Genomic DNA, 8,311 nt, shown 5'->3' on the forward strand with positions numbered 1-8,311 from the left:
TCAAAAGGAAGTGAAGAAGGTTAAGTGTTTGGGCTACTTTGTAAGAAGAGGAAGTTGACATGTCAATAAGCCAATAAATAAGCAAATTAGGTCATTGGCTATCAATAGCGAGGGCCTAAGAGGTCAGCCAAGTAAATACTTTAGCAGGATAGTGCACTGCGCCAGTATCCGGCTAAGAGGAAAATGGAAGCAAGCTTAGTTGTCATGCCATGGATTTCCTTAAAAGAAAACTATGAAGGCCAGAGACTTGGGCCTAGGAAGCAGCAGCAGCCACTTATAGCCCTAACATGGTCACCAACCTCTCTCTCATTCTGAGGCAGGAGATTAAAGATCCAGAGACTCTATGCTGTTCCAAGAGCTGTTCGTCCTAGAAGGGTGTATGAGATAGCCAGGTCAGACATCTTTGTATCAAAGTAATCTGGCTCTGGAGAGTCTCATGTTCCTGGCTGCAAGGAAGATCCTGCAAGCCTCAGTGGTCTCCTGGATTGTGTGCTTCTGTGTGGCTCTGGGAAGTCCAAATTGTAGGCTGTGGGGACGGGGGTGGGGGGTGGGTTGATCTGCCTGGGACAATGAAGCACTGGGAAATGATGGCTCCGTGGCATGCATTCATGATCCAGGCATACACACTGTGCTCTCTTGGGCATACCCTTGTCAGAGGTACAGGGACCCTGATGCATGCATTTGCATGCTTTGTCTTGCTTCCAGCTCTTACACCCCAGTGCCATCCTTCTGACATTTTGACTTCACTTTGCTTGGGGTGGTGGGGAGTGCTTTTTGTCACTTCTTAACCCTATTCCACATTGCCCACTCAAGACCCTTTTAATTCAGCTCTGCTATTTCCAACTTTTCTATTCTAGCCCACCTTCTGGCTTTGCATCCTTCCCACTTCAGCTTGGTTTCTCTGTTTAGTCTATACTACCAACTCCATTGTTCTGATTCCTTCCTCCAAAGTAAGAGGACCTACCAACCTCCCAATGTCTCATCCAAGGTCATACAACCAATGAGAAACAGAAGCCCATCTAGAGCCCAGGTTTTCTGACTCTAACTACTGTGTTGTTTTGACTATACCATGTTACCTCCCTCTTTAGATGCTCTACTACCCATCAATTTAGAGAATTAGATAACAGTGTTGTGGTACATTGAGGTACACGTATACCTCTTTAGCATAATCTGTAAGGTTTGAGCTGCACTCTCTATTGGTCTATTTCATTGGTTCCCCATTCTCAGCTGACTCTCAGGAAGTGGGAAATTTCTATATCTCCTCTCCCTCTCTTCCAACCACCATTTTTGGTGTCTTAAAAAGAATATTTACGGGGCAGCTAGGTGGCGCAGTGGATAGAGCACTGACCCTGGAGTCAGGAGTACCTGAGTTCAAATCCGACCTCAGACACTTAACACTTACTAGCTGTGTGATCCTGGGCAAGTCACTTAACCCCAATTGCCACACTTAAAAAAAAAAAAAAAGAATATTTACTATAAAGCCCTATAGGGGAAACATGGAGAGAGGGAAGGCAGTACACAATAATACACGGAAAGGGAAAAACATTTACATGTTTCAAGACTCTTACAGTTTGATCCTTGTCCTAAGCACCAACTAAGATTTACTGATCTATTCTTAGCTCCCTCTTGCCTCACCTATGACCACATCTTGACCCTTATCAGCTCTCTCCTAGCTCTTCCTGTAGGTTTGACTGGCTAAGATGCTCCACCTCAGTTCTCTGGAATAAACTATGGATGCTTAGAGACAACATCTTAGCCAGGTATTTCCCACAGAGATGCATTCTTCCGCCTCACCCTCAATCACTCACCATCTCAATAGTGTTCTCAGCACTCAAACCCCTGGTTAAGGACCAGGGAAATCTTCCTCATCTCTTTCACTGCAAGAGAAAGAAAAAAGATGTCTCCATTTGGGCCCCAAAGCTTACTTTCCTCTGCAGGGTTCAGGCTTTTGTGCCACCTCCTCCTTTCTCTGAAAGTCCCCAATGCCTGACTCCTAGAGGATACTTTACCTTAGCCTTTTTGTATGATGCAAGCAAATTAAATTCTACTAATCTGGACTCCCCGGTTAGGGCAAAGATTAGCTCAATCTCTGATGGTGAAATGGCTTATTCTACCTAATTCTTGAAGTAGCTTATGCCACTGTTTATTCCAGCTTCTCTTCTCAGGCTAAATTTCTTTCTCTTTTTTAAATGTAATCACCAATCATTGGTTGAGTTGAACAATAGACATACCCTAAGACAAATGCAGGCAGGATACCTTTCCTTGTTTTCTCACTCCAGGATCCAATTACTCTGCTCTTTCATGATGAGTCATGGCCCATATGTGGGACCCTCCCCTCTGGGGATGAATCCTGAAGATTACATGTTTTTGCCATAATTACAAATAAAAAATGCATGAGCCTACAGCAGCAGCAACGCTTTCTCATCCTCTCCATAACTGTCAGGGCCATTCTTCCACCTGCATAAAATGAAGAATTTTATGATTCAATCCCTCCTGCTCCCCACTTCATGATGGAAATAACGAATACCTGATATGCATAGTTAGTGCATTCTTCATGATAAGATGACCATCTTGTGCCTTTTGGATCCTTGCTGTTTGCCAATCCAGTTAATCTGGGTTTAACTCATTTTTAGGTAATATATCTCCAAAGGGGTTGTCGCAAGACTATTTCAAACCTATATTCACCATTCTCTCCAGAACAATGAAAACTCAAGTGGGGCTTTGATATTAGTGTCTTTGGCTGACATTTCTGGTTCTAAAAACTTTAAGTAGTGATCACTGATCTTCTAACTGCTAAATCAAATGTCCTTTTCTCAGTCCCGATCCTCCTTGACCTTCCTGTGGCCTTCAACACTATTTGATCACTCCCTCCTTATTAATACTCTCATCTACCTTACTTTCTGTGACATTGTTTTTGAGTTGTTTCAGTCATGACCCACTTTGGGGTTTTCTTGGCAGAGATACTGGAGTGGTTTGCCATTTCCTTCTCCAGCTCACTTTACAGATGAGGAAACTGAGGCAAACAGTGTTACGTGATTTGCTCAAGGTCATACAGCTAGCAAGTGTCTGAGGCTGGATTTGAACTCATAAAGATGAGTTTTCCTGTTTCTAAGCCCAGTGCTCTATCCACTGTGCCACCTAGCTTTCTTCTGATTCTCTGACTACCTATATGAACACTTCTTTTAGATTGTCCTTTGCTGATCATCATCCATCTTCCACCCTTTAAGTGTGGAGGGTCCCTGCAAGGTCTATTCTCCATCCTTTTCTTTCTCTATACTGTCGCCCTAGGAAAGCTCAACAGCATCCTTGAGTTCTATTATCATCTTTATGCTAACGAATCCTGCATCTATCCATCTAGCCCTAATCAGTCTGTACATCTTGACATACATCTCAAACTCACTATGCCAAAACAGAACTCAGCATCATTTACCTGACTTTAACCTGACTCTCCTCCTAGCTTCCCTATTTCCTTTAAGACAAGGTTCTCTTTATTAGGGAGAGGTGGTAGTGGTTAAAAGATGAAGATTGGGGGCAGCTAGGTGGTGCAGTGGATAAAGCACTGGCCCTGGAGTCAGGAGGACCTGAGTTCAAATTTGACCTCAGACACTTGACACTTACTAGCTCTATGACCCTGGGTAAGTCACTTAACCCCCATTGCCCCGCCAAAAAAAAGAAAAAAAGATGACGATTATGAAATGTAAAAAAGGAAGGTATTCAGTTACAAAATAAAACATTTCACATTTTAGGAAAGGTCTGAAACTTAAATAGCTGAACTTCATAAGAAGTGGTAAGCAGGGACAATTAACTTGTCTGTAGGTTACAGACTACATTCCCACCTTTGTCTGTCACCACTCATTTGCATAAGATCCTCAAAGGCATTCCAGAAGTATAACAGAATGAATTGGGATTAATTACTATAAGATGAGGTAGAGTCCTTCAATGACAGAATTGGCTTTGAACCCTCCTGGTTCTTGGATTGAGGAACTGAGAGCCCAGACTTCTCCCAATGAGGAACCTTAAGATTTAGAAGCGACTAAGTGGCTCAGTCATGGTACAGTAGATAGAGCGCTGGGCTTGGCTGGAATCAGGAAGACCTGAGTTTAAATCCAGCCTCAGTTGCTAGCTTTGTGACCTTTGTGAACCTGGGCAAATCACAACCTCAGTTTTCTGTACTGTAAAATGGGGGTATTAACACCTCCCTCATAGGGTGACTGTAACAATTAAATAAGATCATATTTGTAAAACATTTAGTGCATAGTAGGTGCTTGTTCCTTTCCCTAAGGCTCTCAGGGTGTCACAGAAGCTTTCCAATTCTAGACTAAGGGTCTTTGACCTAGGCAAAAAGGATTCCCAAGCACTCTAGCTGGAAAGAAAACCAGAAGATTCTAGTTTAAGAGAGTAAAGGGCCACCCAGTCCAATACTTTATTCACACGCCAGTGAATTCACACACCGGTGAAAGAATGCAGCTGCCCATTGAAAAGTAATCCAAGGGAGTCCAGAAGATTGGCCTATTCAGCAGATCCAGGGGCAGAGCAACCTGCCTAGCCAAGTCTGAAAGCAGCTGCCTGGATGCAGAGTGGCTGGCCACACTTGAATAGCTCAGCAACCTACCCAGTCCAGTAACTGAGCCCACAAAGGAATCAGCCCAGGAACCAAAAGATCTGCTTGCCCCAGCCCAGCAATAGTTTGACCTGTGTAGCTGAGATGCTTTGGGCTCTTGAGGAACCAGCCCAGGTGAATAGGCAGCTAAGTGGTACAGTGGACAGAACCCTGACTGGGCCTGGATTCAGAAAGACCTGAGTTCAAATTTGGACTCAGACACCCGCTGTGTGACCCTGGGCAAGTCACAAATTCTCTAGGTTTCTGTTCTTCATATGTTAAAAGAGGGGGCTAGATTTAGATGGCCTCTAAGGTCCCTTCCAACTGCCAAGGTAATTTTTCTAAAACATAGGTCTGATCCTGCTCAATGAACTACAGTGGCTCCCTATTACCTTCCAGATCAAATACAAAGTCTTCCTCTGTTTGACATTTCAAGCACTTCCTAACCTGACCCCTTCCTATCTTATCAGCCTTCTTACACTGGACTCCCCTTCACAAACACCATGTTGCAGTTACACTGGTCTCTAGGTGCCTCCTGTATACCACGCTGCCTCTTTAGCCCATGAATATTCGGTATTTCTTACAGTACATTAACATTCCAATATAATCACGTACTCTGTTTTGTTCATTGTATTCCCTAATTAAGGCATACACATTTTGTTTCCATTTTTAGTACCACAAATTGTACTGCTAGAAATGTTTTGGAAAAGAGGAGAATTTTCCCTCTGTCTTTGACTCTCTTGAACTAGAGCCCCAGTAGTGGCATCTCTGGGTCAAAGGGTATTAATGGTTCAGTCATTTCATTGTCCTAAATTATTTTCCAGAGTGGTTGGGCCAATTTTCAGCTCTACCAACCTGACTCTCCAGCTTCTGTTCTCATTGTTCTCCTTCATGCCTTCTGAATTCCAGCCAAACTGTAGCACTAGCTGTTCTCTGAACTCAACATTCAGTCTTTGCATTTGCACAAGCCACCCCCTGCCTCCCCATACCTGGAATTCACTCCCTCCTTGTCTCTGCCTCTCAGAATTCTCTTTCTCTGTAACTCAGTTCAGATACAGCCTACTCCATGAAGGGTTCCTGGGTCCTCCTTATTATTAATCTTCTCTCTCTACAGATTTTATCTTCATCTAGCTATGTCTATATAGCTAACCTACATGCTTATATGACAGGAAGGCAAATAAATATAAGACAAATTTGAGGAACAAGATCTGTGAGTCTAGATAGACATAGATATTTCTGAATATCCATAGAAAGAAAGGAAGGAAGATAGAAAGATAGAAAGAGATAGATAGAAGTATGCTTGAGGGGCAATAGGGTTCTTCTTCTTCTTTTTTTGCAGGGCAAAGGGAGTTAAGTGACTTGCCCAAGGTCACACAGCTAGTAAGTGTCAAGTGTCTGAGGCCGGATTTGAACTCAGGTACTCCTGAATCCAGGGCTGGCGCTCTATCCACTGTGCCACCCAGCTGCCCCCCAATAGGGTTCTTCTAATGCTATCAGGTCAAGCCCCCCATTCAGTATATTCCCCTCAAAATCAATCAACTAATTATCTTGTCATTGTCACCTAATCAGTGACTAGTAACCCCAATAGTACTTTGACCAGTATTTTCCTTGATATCATTATAACCAATTAATATGAATTAGCTTGTATAATGTGATATTTACTGAAAAATATATGGAAAATATTTGTACTTATATATAAACAAGCTCCCACCCCCTAACCAGGACACATTCTCCCCTCTATCACTACAGTCCTTGGTTAGAGTGGGATCAGTCTTAAAGTGGCTGGTACACATATTCTTCCCACCAATTTCATGTCTGAATGTAGTATAGTTAATGGATTGGTCCCACTCTTGCATGTAGGACACAGTATCTTGACTGCCTGGTTGATTCAGTGATAGGCTGAGTCACATAATTTCACCTTAGACCTATACTGGCTCCTCACTTAGTTTAGCTACAGCAATCTCTGCAATAGATATCCCAACACTGGACCTCTTGTGGCACTCCTGATCTTTCAAAGCCCCCAGGTGATTTCATCTCTAATTCTTCTTCTTCTTCTTCTTCTTCTTCTTCTTCTTCTTCTTCTTCTTCTTCTTCTTCTTCTTCTTCTTCTTCTTCTTCTTTTGCGGGGGTATGGGGGTTAAGTGTCTTGCCCAGGGTCACACAGCTAGTAAGTGTCAAGTGTCTGAGGCCAGATTTGAACTCAGGTCCTCCTGACTCCAGGGCCAGTGCTTTATCTACTGTGCCACCTAGCTGCCCCCTCTAATACTTCTTTATCTATGACAGGGACAGAAGAAACAGTACAGTGATGTACCCATGTCCCACAGGGCAGCTAGGTAGGGAGATTGCCCCTTTTGCTACTGCTTCTCTCCCCACACAGAGGTCCATAGCATTTCTTCCTATTCACTAGAAAACAACAAGGGAATTCCTCAATTCGAGCTTTTTGTTCTGCTTCAGAAGCCAATTTAAAAGTTTCCTTCAACATACAATAAGTATATAGGAAACAGTCACAGAATACCTGAGCACGCTCTGAATCAGGATCAGGGTCTTCCTGTGATTTGTCATCATGCATTCCTGAAAGCAGTGTCCCCAGGTAACTCTTTGGAGTTAGCATCAAGTAAAACAGACTTTATATGTTTGAAAGACTGGGTCCCCATTGGTCAATCCTCCATTACACTCACAAAGTCTTCCGCATAGTAAGCTATTCATAAATGTTTGTTGGATCAATTTTCATTGCTGAAATAGAGTTCTTAAGAGTGAATATTCCTGTAATATATTTCAGAGGACTATGCACTGGACCTATGATTTCATTTGTTATAGTAAGATCCCCAGGAGCCACTTCCTTTACCAATATAGGTCAGCATCTCTTTGGTCTTAGAGAGCTGTCTAGAGAACTGAGGGGTTAAGGGATTTACCCAACATTACATAGCCAGTATGAATCAAAGATAGAGCTTGACCCCCAGTCTTCCTGGCTCCAAGGCTAGTTTTCTATCTATTATGACACACTGCCTCATTTTTAATAGTTAAAAATAAATAATAAAAGTTGGCTGGGTTTTTTTTCTGTAGGATTTCTAACATTCTTTTTTTTCAGCAACCTGTCAATTGTGCTCTAAAGGTACAAAAAAAAAATTCTTAATGAATTCAGACAGACCCCACTGATTCAGAATGTGTGATTATGCTGTGTTGGAAATTGTCTTTGCTTATTAAAATTCTTTATAGATTTCACAAATAAGATTATATATAGAATACTCAAAATTCTTCAGAGGACAACCAGTTTTCACATCTCCCTAAACATTTTAGAAATGCCTATTTACGGATCATTGATGTGCTTACTGCAAATCACCCTTAATTATTCATTTAAGCAGGTAACTTAAGGACTTCTTGTTAGTACTAACTTTTAGTTCCTGTTATTTTTATGACTGCCAAGATACTAAAACCACATTTTGAAGTATTCTATAATTCATACTTTAGCAACTATTGTTATTAATAGAACACATATGTATTATACTTTATAATTAAGAAGTATATTTTCTTTATACCCACCCTGGGAATTACAACCATTTTCCCCATCTTACACATGAAGAAACTGAGACTCAGAGTTAAAATGCATTGCCCAGAGCATGGAAACTCAAATCTGAGTGTTATAAATCCAAACACAATGCTCTTCCCATGTTATCACATATTTTTCTGGTCAGTTGGTGTTGCTGAGATTCA

The sequence above is a fragment of the Dromiciops gliroides genome, chromosome 1 (assembly GCF_019393635.1).
Source record: "Dromiciops gliroides isolate mDroGli1 chromosome 1, mDroGli1.pri, whole genome shotgun sequence".
Lineage (NCBI taxonomy): Eukaryota > Metazoa > Chordata > Mammalia > Microbiotheria > Microbiotheriidae > Dromiciops > Dromiciops gliroides.